This window comes from Ambystoma mexicanum, chromosome 9 (genome assembly GCF_040938575.1).
Source record: "Ambystoma mexicanum isolate Mex_15411 chromosome 9, UKY_AmexF1_1, whole genome shotgun sequence".
In the NCBI taxonomy this organism is placed as follows: Eukaryota; Metazoa; Chordata; class Amphibia; order Caudata; family Ambystomatidae; genus Ambystoma; species Ambystoma mexicanum.
In genome coordinates this window covers 111,202,691-111,217,406 of record NC_090931.1, presented here as the reverse complement: position 1 = coordinate 111,217,406, position 14,716 = coordinate 111,202,691, and positions in this window count along the sequence as shown.

The window sequence follows — 14,716 nt, the reverse complement described above, 5'->3', positions numbered from 1 at the left end:
CCATAGATATTCTCCAATAGCAACTGGCTTGAGTGGCAACAACTCCAGCACCTAATGGGCAGCTGGGCAAGGGTCTGCATGTGGGTTTCAACCCGTTTAGGCATGATAAAGGGGATGGAAGGAGGAAGGGCCGGAGCAGGCAAGGCCGGTGGTGTCCGAGCAGAGCGGTAAAGAACAAGACACAAAGCAAGGTTGTTGCTTAAACCACAGTTTGCAAGCAGTGCTTTGCATTGCTTCACTTGATGTTGTGTTCAACATTAATAATTATGGTACCTGCACAATCGTTCTGGGTGTAGGTTATGTTCCTTAACATGTGGGTAAAGTTTTAAGCGAAGCAGAGCATGGAGACCGATTCAACAAATGGCAGACACGAGTTTCGTTCTACAACATTCAAGCAAAGATGCCAAATTTCAGTATTATCCAGATTATACTCCCTTTCGAGGTTTCTCCTTTGGATTCTGAGATTTGTAGTCCCGATTTCCTCATTAGAAATCCAGAACTACAAGTCCCAGAATGCAAAGGGAAAATAACAGGCCTCGACTAGTAACTCATATATCGTGTTTGGATTCCAATATGCTATGTCATTTCACAGACATCACACCATGCCATTGCCCTCGATTCTTCCGGGCATTCTAGGGCTCGTAGTTCTTATACATAGTAGGAAAACTGAAGATACAAATGCCAGAATGCGAAGAGTGGGGACAGTGCACTGCTAACACCTGCCATGGAATACAGTAGCAAGGCCGCACCCAACTCGAAATTGCACCGACTATTTGGAATAATGTACAAAGGACTCCCGCTCCATTTTCTCCACACCATGTTTTCCAAGGAACCAACTCCAGCCTATGAACTGCACTTTCTCAATCAACCTAATTATGAGCTCTCTGTCAGTGCATTATCTGGACGGTGGCAGCATGGATTCCGCATCTGGACGCAGTGGGCTGGCGCCGCTTCATCATTACGCTGCACTGTGCACATTATATCGCCCACCCTCCGGAAAAGGGGCATTAAAGAAACACAGCACCAGAGGCCGCCCTCAGTGGGTACTAATGGGATAGCTTAATTTGTCTTCAAAATTAAATCATTTAAAATGGCATGCATAATCGCTGAAGATTCTCCTGTTAATTCGCCAGTCAGAGAGCCGGGGGCAGCTGTGCTTGGAGCCCTGTATCATAAGATGCCAATGTCTGTGTTAAATCATCAAGGTCCATCATATGGCCTCATATGCAAGGGTCCTCAGTCACTCTGCTGCCAGGTTTCTCATTAACAGTCTTGATCCTCTTTGCATTACAATGACTGGTATCATGGGTATCTTTTCAAATATTATTCTTGTTACATCTACAACATGCCCATGTTTCGCCCTACCTTGCTTCTTCAGGGTTCTCAATCTTATTTGGCCAGCACATCTGAGTTTGGCATAATCTGAGGTTATCTCTTGTGACTAATTACTCGATTGGCATTGTGGTCGTACAGTGATCTATTTTCCGTACGCGGCATCGTAATGTACTCCTGGTGGGAGCCTCAAATTCAGTGCGATTGGAGAGGTGCACTCTATATTTGTCTGGCGTCTGTCTGTGTAAGCTTTACACAGGGCTTGATCATCGAGGAATATTAGAAATAATACGGAAGAGGATCACTTAGGATACACAAGAGTCTCAAGATGATAAGCAAAAGGCCTGAGAAGCTCCTCATGATGTTAAGATTGGTTCAGTAATGCTGCTTTCACGGCACTAAGGGGAACATTGGCCCCTCTGCCACAGAAGTGCTTCTTCATTTATTTTTTGTTTTTTTGGGAAATGCTGTAGGTTATTTTGGCTCCTAGAGAGTGTTATAGGAAATCCAAGAAAAAGGAGGAACCGTGGGTAGAGATTCTCATTCAGGAAGAGTATAGATGGATCAGCGCATTTGATCCTCATTCTGGTGGTGTATAGATTGATCGTAGTACCTATTCCTCATTGTGGAGAGGTATAGATGGACCCGAGCACATGACTCACTCCGCACTTCGGAGGAGTGTAGATGGATCATAGGATGCAATCCCCATTCTGGAGAATTATAGATGGGTAGAGTATTTGATCCTCATTTTGGAGGAGTATAGATTGATCAGAGTACCTATTCCTCATTCTGGAGAAGCATAGATGGACCCAAGCACATGATTCACTCCTCACTGTATGTATGTATGTTAGTTATTATTCGCAGCCTCCACTATGTATTGTTCTGCATAATACTTTGTCCTACTTCTGTAAATTCTACTGCATGTATTACTGTATTACTGTATGCTGTATAAACATTGTAACTATGTAATCAAGAAATGCGCCCAGATACCTCCGGGTTCAGTGTGCTATATAAGCAAATACAACAAACAAACTTTGCAGGAGTGTAGATGGATCATAGGATATGATCCCAATTCTGGAGGATTATAGATGGGTCAGAGTATTTGATCTTCTTTCTGGAGGAGTATATATTGATCAGAGTACCTATTCCTCATTCTGGAGAATTATAGATGGGTCAGAGTATTTGATCCTCATTCTGGAGGAGTATAGATTGATCAGAGTACCTATTCCTCATTGTGGAGAGGTATAGATGGACCCGAGCACATGACTCACTCCTCACTTTGGAGGAGTGTAGATGGATCATAGGACATGCTCCCCATTCTGAAGGATTATAGATGGGTAGAGTATTTGATCCTCATTTTGGAGGAGTATAGATTGATCAGAGTACCTATTCCTCATTCTGGAGAAGCATAGATGGACCCAAGCACATGATTCACTCCTCACTGTATGTATGTATGTTAGTTATTATTCGCAGCCTCCACTATGTATTGTTCTGCATAATACTTTGTCCTACTTCTGTAAATTCTACTGCATGTATTACTGTATTACTGTATGCTGTATAAACATTGTAACTATGTAATCAAGAAATGCGCCCAGATACCTCCGGGTTCAGTGTGCTATATAAGCAAATACAACAAACAATCTTTGCAGGAGTGTAGATGGATCATAGGATATGATCCCAATTCTGGAGGATTATAGATGGGTCAGAGTATTCGATCTTCTTTCTGGAGGAGTATATATTGATCAGAGTACCTATTCCTCATTCTGGAGAAGTATAGATGGGCCACAGCACATGATTCACTCCTCACTTTGGAGGAGTGTAGATGGATCAAAGGATATGATTCTCATTCTGGAGGATTATAGATGGGTCAGAGTATTTGATTCTCATTATGGAGGAGTATAGATTGATCAGAGTACCTATTTCTCATCTTGGGGAAGTATAGATGGATCTGAGCACATGATCATTAATAAGGAAGAGTCTAGATGAGTCAGAGTACATGATCCTCATTTGGGGAAAATACAGATGGATCAGTGTACTTGATCTCCATCTTTGGGAGAATAGGTGCACCTAGTTACATCATCCTGATTTCAGAGGAGCACAGATGGATCAGTGTACTTGATCCCCATCCTGGTGGAGTATAGGTGGAACTGGTTCCTTCAGCCTCATTTCAGAGGAGTACAGATGGATCGGTGTACTCAATCTCCATTCTGGAGGAGTATAGGTGGATTTGGTTACTTCATCCTCATCCCAGAGGAGTACAGATGGATTGGTGTACTCGATCTCCATTCTGGAGGAGTGTAGGTGAATCTGGTTAATTCATCCTCATTCCAGAGGACTGGATCTCGGTGCATGATGGACATTCTAGAGGAGTACAGATGGATCAGTGTACTTGTTCTCCATTCTGGAGGAGTATAGGTGGATATGATATAATATGGCATTTATAACAGGCCTGTAGACAAGTGTTCCTAGGCAAGACAAGTCAAGGAGGGGGAAACAGAGGGAGGACAAAACAACGATTTTACAAGGCCTTGTGTCATTTAGATTGCTCAAGCGTGGGTAAGGGGAAGAGGAGAAGTGCAAAGGGGGGGTGGAGAAGTGCAGGTAAACAGAAAGTGCAGCCAACTGGTGGCTCATAAATGAGAGGGGCCCGTAGGGGGACAGATACAGACCACAAGTGCTGGGGGAGCCAAGAGGCAGTGCAAGGTACAACAGGACAGGCAGGGACCTAGACCCAAATTCAGAGGGTGACCAGGTGACCAGTGCATGGAGCAGGTGGCTCATCAGCAGGCGAGAGGAAGAGAGAAAGCGGAAGCGAAGAGGAAGGTCTTTAGTTGCAACCAGAATCAGAGATGGTTCTGCTCAAGTTTGAGTGAGGAAGGGAGGCTGTTCCAGAGGGAGGCCCCAGCTGAAGATAGAGATCTGTCCCCCCCTCTCTGCTTGGAAAGTGACTAACCCTCAGAGAATTGGAGGTGGATGAGCAGAGAGCTCCAGATGGGAAATACCTAGGAAGAGAGAGTTGGAGGTAGTGTGGTCCCAGGCCCTAGAAAGCCTTGTGGACAGTGAAGAGGGTCTTGAACTTGATGCTTGTCGCCACTGGGAACCAATTACGAGATTTCAGAGTTGGAGAGATACAATCCCTGGGCTTGAGGCCAAGGACAAGTCTCGCAGTGCTGTTCTGGATCGGTTGTAGAGGATGGAGAGTAGAGGAAGGAAGATTTAGAAAGAGGCTGTTGCAGTAGTCAAGCCTTGAGAGGACCAGAGCTCTGAAGACAGTGAGCTTCTGGTGGAAAGTGAGGAAAGTAAGAATACCTCTGAGGGTGTGCAGCTGATAGTTTGACTTCTTAGAGACATCAGAGATGTGAGGAGAGAAGGAGAGGGTGGAGTCGAAGATGACCCCAAGGTTCTTAACCTCACATATAGGAGCAGATGAGGGCCCAGAGTGGGCAGCCAGAGAGAGGGAGAGGAAAGGAGGGAGCTGGTGTTTCTGATGAGGAGGATCTCCGTCTTACTGGCATTACAGCAGAGATCACTGGCAGCACACTACTCCTGAATTGCGGACAGACATTCTGGAATGAGAGAAAGAGTAGAGGCAGCCGAGGGGAGCCTGAAAGAGAGCTGGGTGCCATCTGCATAACACTGAAAGTTGGAGCAGCGAGCAGCGATGAGGTGGGCAAGGGGTTTCAGGTATTGGTTGAACAGCCCGGGAGAAAGGTTAGACCCCTGGGGAACAGCACAGGTAGAAAGAGAGATATAAGAGAGGAATGACCCTAGTTGGACCTGAGATGGTCGGTCAGTGAGAAAGGAGGTCAGCCAGGCCAGGGCCTCATCAGTGATATCCAGGTTATCATGGAGGCGCTTGAGCAGTATGGCATGGTTGACCATGTCAAAGGCAGAAGAAAGGTCAAGGAGAATGAGGAGAGAAGGAAGGTTAGAGAGCAGGTGTTCACGGATGTTCAGGAGAGCAGTTTCCATGCTTCTGGCTGCTCTGAAGCCAGCCTGATGGTCATGGAGACAACCAACAGATTCAGTGTGAAGGATAAGCTGGGAGATGGACAGCCTTTCCAAGAGTTTGCCCAGGAAAGGTGTCAAAGAGATCAGGTGATAGTTAGCCGGAGAGGAAGGATCGGCAGAGAGCTTCTTTAAGAGGGGGTGCAAAAGGGAATGCTTCAGGGGGAAGGTTCCAGTGGCAAAAGAGTGATTGGAGAAATCGACCAAGGCTGGAGCAAGGGTGTTGATATGGTCCTTGATGGACTTGTCTAGAAATGTCATCAGGGGTAAACAAGTGAAAGGAAGAGAAGGGAGGAGGAGAGGCGGCCACAGGAAGGCCAGGGGTGAAGGAGGAGGAAGAAGAGGAGGAGAGGGTGGACAGGATGTCCTGAGGTTTAGTGAATAAGTGAGAAGCCAAGGCCATACAGAGGGTGTGGGAGGGACCAGGAGAGGTAGATATTACAGCAGGATTGGCCAGCTCCTTGCTGATTTTGAAGCATTTGTCTGGGTTGTTAGATGCCGCAGAGATGCCGGCTCGGATATGAGCTCTCCTCTTTGCGACGACAGAGAGTCTGTACTGGCTTTGGAGCAGGCAACAGGCCAGTTTGTCAGAGGGTGCACCTGTTGCCCTCCACTTCCTCTCTGCCACCCTGCACTTGCGTTTAAGGTAGACAAGGTTGGAGTCATAACAAGAGTTACACTTGGATTTGGGCTTGAAGCAGATCATCATGACAGTACATAAAGAGTATCAGAGATAGAAAGATGAAAGTCGGAAAGGGCTGTGTCAGAGTGTGAGTCAGCCAAAGGTGCAAGAGGAGGAGAGAAAGTAGTGATGAAAGCCTCCACTAACACAAGCTTTGTGGGTTGGATGCCCGAGAAGGTAGGTGGCAGTGCTTGAATTGGCTTGGCCTGATGGTTAGAGAGAGATAGTGGAGGAAAGGAGAAACTGATCACTCCAGGAGAGAGGAGTGGTGAGAGGGTTGGAGAGGGGGAGGTCTGAGGAGATCAGAACATCCAGTGTGTGCCCTGCAGATTGAGTAGGCCATTGGGAAGAACAGAGCGAAAGAGGTAATCGCATATGTCGCAAAAGAGTCCTACAGAAGGATAAGAAGCATCCAGGTGGATGTTAAGGTCTCTGAGGATGAGAAGTTTAGAGGTAGAGGCGAGAACAGAGGAGGAGAGGTCTGTCCACTCAGAGAGAAAGGAGACTACCTGCCCGGGTAGCTGGTAGATAGAGGACACAGTGAGAGAAAAGCCAGGAGAAAGAGAGCGCCTGCAGACCAGGCATTCAAAGGAGGAGTAGTCCTGCATAGAAATGATAGAAGCAGGGATCCACTTGGGGAAGATCGAGGCTACACTCCCACCGGGACAGTTGGTTCTGGGTGCATAGAGGATCTTGTAGCCATCAGGAAGGAGAGTGTCAAAGCTTGTGACAGAGCTGGCTGTTAACCATGTCTCAGTCAGACCAAGAACATCCAGATCGAGTTCTTCCAGGAGTCGGCAGATTTCAGAGGAGTGTTTGAGCAGGTTGCCCCGTTTGAAGGACTTCCGTGGAGGGGTACAGGTCACAGGTACGCCCTGTGGAAGTGTGGAAGTGTTGAAGGCACCCAAGGATGGGCACAGAAGGAAGGTGGAGAGGGCACAGTAGCCAAAGAGGAGGAGGTGGGAGGAGGTGGGGGTGGCCGAGGAAGGAGGCAACAGGGTGGCTGGAGAAGCAGCAGAGGCAGCCGTAGTGGTGGCAGGAGGAGGCAGAGGATCCAGAGAGGGGAAAGAGGGACAGCAGGAGAAGACAGAAGGTTGATAATGTGCGGGAAGTGTCTATCAAAAAGGAGGAGGTTGGTCTGAGGGCCTTGGACCAAGACAGTGCCATTTAGGAAAACATTAATGATGGTCTTGGAGGAGTGGAAGGGGGCAGGGGGGCCTTCCATTAGGTTCCACCATTAATAGGTGAAGCGGGAAAAGGAGAGAGAACAGACTCCATATGGGGGTCCATAGGCGTGGAGAGGGAACGACAAACAGGATGTCGGTAAGTATCTGTCTGGAGTAAGCACTGGTGTAGGTAATAGGGAGGCCTAGGTTGGAGACCAGGATATCCCTTTTAGACTTCCTCCTACCAGACTAAGTCAGAAGGATGGGATAGTCGATAGAAAAGCAGTTACAGAAGATGGGAGAGACAGAGAACACCTTAGAGGGTGCGGAGGGCAGAGTGGGGGAAGGGAGAGTGGAGAGTGAAGGGAGGGAACACTAGGGCGGGGGAACAGAAAGAGGAGGGGCACACAGCAGACAGAACAATGACCAAAACACAGATGCAATATATAGGCAAAGTTAGTTGCCGACAGAACCAAGAAATAAAGAATGGACACAGCAGTGGTGCAGGTAATACAGTGTAAGCAAACAACCAAGGAGAAACAAAAACGCCAAAGACAGAACAATCGACCAGGGAACCAAGAAGAAAGAATGAAAAGCAGAGATGCAGGAAATGCAATATAAACAAACAACCAGGGAGAAACAAAAATATCAAAAACAGAACAATGAACCATGGAACTTAGAAGAAAGAATGAACTGCAGGGATGCAGGTAATATAATGTAAGCAAACAACCAAGGAGAAACAAAACAGAACAATATACTAAGGGAACCTAGAGGGAAAAGAATGCAACAACCATGGAGAACAGAATCACAGAAAAGTACACAATAGGTCAGGAGAAGGGGCTAGGAATGAGGGCACGTGGCTAAGTGGAGACGACTGGTCTAGAGTTGCAAAAGGATTCGAGCGTTCACAGCCTAAGATGCGAGTGAGCGCACGCGACTTAAGATGCGAGTGAGTGCACAAATCTAAGATTGCGAGGGAGCGAACATGGTCTAGGATGCAAGGGAGCACATGCAGTCAGGGATTGTGAGTGAGCATACGCGGCCCATGGTGTGAGGGAGCACATGCAATCAAGGGTTGCGAGGGAATGCAATCAGCCCAGGTCGCGGGAGAGTGCACGCAATCTAGGATTGCAAAGGGATGTACACGGCCTAAGATGAGAGGGAGCATGCATGGCCTAGGCTACGAGTGAGCACACGCGATCAGGGATAGCAAGGGAGCGTAGTGAGTTATGGCCAGGAGGGGCAGAAGGAACAGGTCTAGGGAGTCACATGTGTGCAAGAGTGAGAAGGGGCAGCAGGTCAGAGGGGTTACCCGGAATGAAGCAAGCTAACACTCCCAGCAACTTCTTACCTGGCGGCTACAGTCATCCTCACTCACTGTCTACACCACATCCCCTTCACTGCCAAACACCTGCATCGCTCAACAGCGCAGCCTTGTGTAAGTGATTTCAATCCAGCACACACCTAAGTCAAAGTCCAGCATGTAGTGCACAACTGAAACCCTTATTTATGTGTGTCTATAAATTCAATATTCTGTACGATATACCACTCATATCACACCCTTCTCCTGGAACCCCCCCCCCGGTCACACTGAAGCAGGAATCAAGCTAGTTTGCAAAGTTAAATATTAATATATGTATTGAAAATGTAATCACAGTATATTTTAATATTTGAATAGGTACACAACAATCACCAATGGGGTGACTGAAGAATATCTTTAATACACTAGGAATAAGTAAGGAATGAGCACAAAAACAAATGCAGCACAGAAAATAATACTTTTGTGTTGGTTCATATCAGATAGCACTGTGTTTAGAGGTTCCCCCTGCAACCCCCCACAACCCCAATAGGCAATGTAAAGAGATAGGAGGAGAGAGCAGGTATTCAGGAATAGCACACATCAAACATAATATCAGTCCCCCTTTCACCCTTCAAACACAATAGAAAAACGGAATTGACTTTTCAGCTGTCAGATGGCTTTTAAATTATCTTTAGAATTGACTGGGCAAAAACACCAAATATGGTCAAAAATACTTAAATTGTTGTAAATTCCTATGGGATCCGCTTTGAATAGGTGCAAACAATCACAAGCAATGATTTAGTCAGCAGAAAACATTTGACATTTTAAGGTCCAAGTCGGTAGCAGTTTAGAGCTATTTCACACATGTAAACCTTTCAGATTACGGGAGAATCACACCAGTGCGGTTTTGGGTTCTATGGATAGCTATGGATAGCTATGGATGTTAGGTACAAGTAGGAGTTGAAATTGTGTTTCTATCACAAAAACTGAGGGAGTTATAGACGTTTTAGTAAAGGTCATTTTTGCGAGATAGGCATGAGAATGGAAAATAGAAATGCACTTTTGAAAATGACAAATGGGTTGCTTACACTAGAGGACCACTATGAAAAAGCGAATACCACACAGGGATCTTACAGTCACGTGATCAGTGCGATCGGCCTGCTAAGGAAACTCGACTTCTTCAGATGAGAAAAGGGTCAGCGCAAAGATAGTTCTAACAATATTGGTTCTGAAGGAACGATAGGATGGGTTTGAGATAGGGATAAGACAATGCAAAGATACTCCTAACAATACTGTTTCTGAATGAAAGATAGGATGGGCTTGAGTTAGGGATAAGGCAAAGTAAATATACTATGGGCCACAGTTCTTCCTATTAATACTCACAGGATAAGTTATTAATTGGCCCATCCGCTCTGGTCATAGGATCGAGTCTGGTCTAGGAAAGTCAGCACATCAGGCACGGTACTGGAACAACTAGGCTGGTCGGTGGATTTGCACAGGATCTGCCCTCCTAGTCTTGGGTATTTTAATCAGCTGGATGGCAAGTTCCTCAGGCAAGCCTGGTGGTGGCAAGCCAGAGGATTTCAGGATACTGGTTCAAAAGGCCTTCTCACACCACACAGCGCTTTACTGGTTTGAGAGAATAAATTTGAGGATTTGGGCCTTGCTGGAAATCAACAGTCTCTATTGCTGGCAAGAGATTTGGCATCTGGATCTGGAAGAATATTAAAGCTGGATGTAGAATGCTGGATCAGAGTTCTTCACTGGAATCAGGAAAGTGGCTGGGTCAGGGAGTCCCTCTGTGTTGTCAGCTGTCTCTATTTATCCTTTAAAATGACATCACAAAGTGCGTGTATAGGCCGGCTTAGCTAAACTTGCCCCTGGGAGCTGGGATTGGACCCAACTTCATCTCCATCTTGCAATTTGAATGATTGGATCAAGGGCGGATGATGTCACGTTTTATGGTTTGCTTTACAATCCTCAGAAACCTCCCTTTAGCCACGAGTCTCAAAATCGAATTTGATACTAAATGTACATTTCTACATTGGTCACCTTTATACAAATCAGACACAAAGATGCAATATTTTACGTAGCAGCTATTCCTCAAAACCCTGTAGCAGTGGGATTTTGTCTCAACTTTCTACATAATTTTGCCCTTTTTGCTATAAACACAATTTCCAAATTTTATGCAAATTTCCACAAATGTGTGTTTAACATATGGATGTGCGTGTACATTTTCACAATTCTAACATTAATACATTTTGCATAAAACAACATACATTGCCATTCCTGTCCCGAACATGTCACACAGTTCTACCGCCTCTTCACACGTGCAGCCAAAATTTAAATGAACAACTCTGTCCTTTTTATATTGTTCACCCTTTTGGATGACAAGTTATGAGTCTAAAATCCATGTTTAGCAACAGAAGGTCCACCCCTTTTTGTCTCCCTGCAGTCCGGGGGCATCCCCCTCCTTGTTTGTTCCTTCCAGAGGCCATTTATGACCCCTTCACACTTCCAGTTTCCTGTGCTGAAGCTCTGTCATTGTTCCTTCGCTTTCCATAGAGAAAAGTCTGTTCTAACCCACAATGGACACCTCCCAGTGAGTTTCTGCAGAGAGGAAGGCCTGCCTTCTGGAAGAAACCTGCTTTTCCAGTTCTTGTGACTCAGCCAATCTAATTAACTTCTTAAATCCAGCAAAAAACAAATTTGTTGCATCAAACATACATACATTTCTTTCTTAGCCTCAAAATCTGTGGGATCAAAAACACAACTAAAATCTATATTCCTTTTTGACAACAATCCTTTTTATGTTTGCTAATCCAGCAGACTTTTTAGTTTTAGGTCACTTTTAAAGTTTCATCAGTACTCCTCTGACAGCTGTCATTCAGGTAGCCCCGGGTTCTGCACCTGGACTTTAGCATAGGCTGTCAGTTTTCAGACTTTGTATGATTCACAATGCTTAATTAAATACATGAATTTTACCACCAGGCAAGATTTTGAATTTTGAGATGTGTTGTGTTAAAGGCATTTTGGAGTTTTTAGCAATAGAACAAATGTCATTTGTAGGCTCATTTTTGGGCTTCACTTGCAAAGTGCTGCTTCTCTCTCTGCACTCTGTTTGCTGGTCATGGGGCCCACTGGCACATTTCTGTATGGTGTGCTCTATTCCACCACACATGCACCATGGGTGGCAGGTTGTGCACCCCTCTTTTTGTGTGCTGAAGCACACGGTTTTTGTAGGTTTTTGTGGGTGTTTGGCGCACACAAGGGTTTTGCCGCCATTGGCCATTGTTGCTGTTTCTTTCACCTTAACTGGCAGGGTGATGCCGCATAGCATAGCAAAGTGGGTCAATACATCCCACACTTGTCCTGCGAGGGCTTTGCCGCAGAGGGTCGGTACCTCAGTACTTACAGGCACGGATCCGTGGATGTAGCAAAGAGTGCTACGTATCACCGGGCAGCGTCCCCTGTGCAACTGCATCGCTCACCACCGTGGCCTTGTCCTGCGAGGGCTTTGCCGCAGAGTATCTGTACCTCGGTTCTTTTAGGCACGGATGCCTGGATGTAGCTAATCTTGCTATGTGTCATCGGACAGCGTCTCCTGTACACCTGTGTCACTGAACACCGCATCCTTGTCCTGCGAGGGCTTACTTCATCCTTATTCCAGAGGAGAGAAGATGGATCAGTATACTTGATCTCCATCCTGGGGAGTATAAGTAGATCTGTGTGCATAATCGTCATTCTAGAGGAGTACAGATGGATCAATGTACTCGATCTCCCTTCTGGAGGAGTATAGATGGATCTGGTTATTTCGTCCTCATTCAAGGGGAGTACAGAGTGATCAGCGTACTTGATCCCCATCCTGGGGGAGTCTAGGTGGATCTAGTTGCTTCATCCTCATTCCAGAGTACATATGGATCAGTGTACTTAATCTCCATCATGGGTGGGAGAGTATAGGCAGGTCTGGGTGCATGATTGCCATTCTTGAGAAGTACAGGTGGATCAGTGTACTTGATCTCCATTCTGGAAGAGTATAGGTGGATCTGGTTACTTCATCCTCATTCCAGAGGTGTACAGATGAATCAGTGTACTTGATCTCCATTCTGAAGGAGTGAAAGTGGATCTGGTAACTTCATCCTCATTCCAGAGGAGTAGAGATGGATCAGTGTACTTGATCTCCATCCTGAGGGAGTATAGGTGGAACTGGGTGCATTATCGCCATTCTAGAGGAGTGCAGATGGATCTGTGTACTTGATCTCCATTCTGAAGGAGTACAGATGGATCTGCACACTTCATTGTCATCCGATAGGAGCATTGCCAAATCACAGTACTTATCAGAAGCTTATAGATTAATCAGGGTAAATTCCAGGGGAGTTTGGATGCATCAGCCTACTTGATCAGGTGCAGGCTCAAAGTCCACAGTGGTTTGGGACGTATGATGCACTGTTTTATGTTTACCCAGTGATTGTATGACGTGCTATACAAAATCCACAGAAATGCCTTCAATGCCAGGTAATGCCCCGTATAATCACCTTACGTAAGGTACTGCTTCACCTGCCAAGGTGCTACCATCGTATGTCCAGTGGGATCTACATTAAAACATCAAAAAAGTCACTCAGAATCACAAAACATCAAATTTGTTTTCACAAATTTTAATGAAGTTCATTGTCAATAAACGCGGGGACACCCCTCAATCCCCCCTCGCCCACATTCCCTCACCTTAATCAATACCCCAACCCCCATTTATATTTTTGATGAACTGTGTTAAAATGTGTTGCAGAAAATGATATGCTTTGGGATTCGCAACTATGGTCTTTGATGTTTTGGGATGATACCATCAAGTGCAGATAGATTCAAATTCCCCTACACTGCTATTGAACATCTGCTAAGTGTGGTTAAAAACCCCAAGGCACTGTAGTGCGAACAATTATAAATGAATGCTTTTAGGATGTGCACGCCCATGACCTCAATTGGATGTACCATCAAAGGAGATCCAAGACACTTTACAAAGCAGTAAAAGCTTTTCTAGGCGCTTTGATTCTGTTAACAGTGTTGGTTGAGAGCTCTCTGTGTACTGTAAGCCTACTACGTGATGTGTGTGAATGGAATGTGACACAGGCTCTGTTATGCAGTGTCAACCATCATCTTGGATTCTGTTAGCGGAATCTGCAGTTAGCCACCCACTCCAGTTCCAAGTCTGTGAGGATCTGGTAGGTTTAGTAGATTAGAATTGACTAAGTTAAGCATGGAGCATTTTGGGCGACCTCGATGGGGTAGTTATATTAGTGAAGTTAGTGAGTAAAGAGGGTTACTCAGGGGCATAAATGAGAGAAAAGGTAGGCGGGGTTGAATCGCTAGATGTAGTTGTTCGACTGTATTTCCCAATTCATTTGCTTTAATGATCTGAGGTTATTGTAAGGTGGTAGATGTACTCATCATTCAATTTGCTTTTTTGTTAAAAAAATAATGTTGTGAAATATTACCATATGGTGTATGTTTACAGCGGGGTCAATAACTACTGGTATTGACTGCATTCTGAACATTCTAACTTCAGAAGCCGACAGGGAAATCAGCAATGCAATTTCCACGCAAGGTTCTGTTTCAACAAGAGAATTCCTCTCTGGGAGGACGTTATTTTGCTGCAACATGCTATTTAACACGAAAGAGAAAGATAAAATTAGGAAAATTACTTTACTTTATTATAGCGAAACTGTTTACTTTTACATGACACTTAATGCATACTCACGTTAAACCTGTTCCAATTCAACCAAGTTGCAAAACAATGCTTAACTTGCAAACACAACATGCTGTCTGTTTTCTTTAACCACTATTAAAGGACCATAATAGCTTTGTAGACCCCGCAGGGGTCATTATGGCTTGGGGTAATGACCCTTCCCCAACTTATGGCCCGTGGCAACCCCTCCCTCAGTATATAAGGCTATATAAATAATTGCACAAATGTGGAAAAAGTTAATTGGATCCAATAGTGCGTGCTTCCCAGATGCAAACATGGGCAAAGATCTGTACACAGTGTACAGGGTGGAAATAACTACCATCACTCCCACACCACATTCAAGTGTAGCATTCTTACTCTGGGTACCCAGTGGCGTTGATTCAACTCTTAATTTAATTTATTGAATTTATATAGCGCTTTCACCAAATCTCTGCACAAAAGTAAAAACCGTACAAAACCAGATGAAGAAATTAGTTACATTGTCCGCTTAG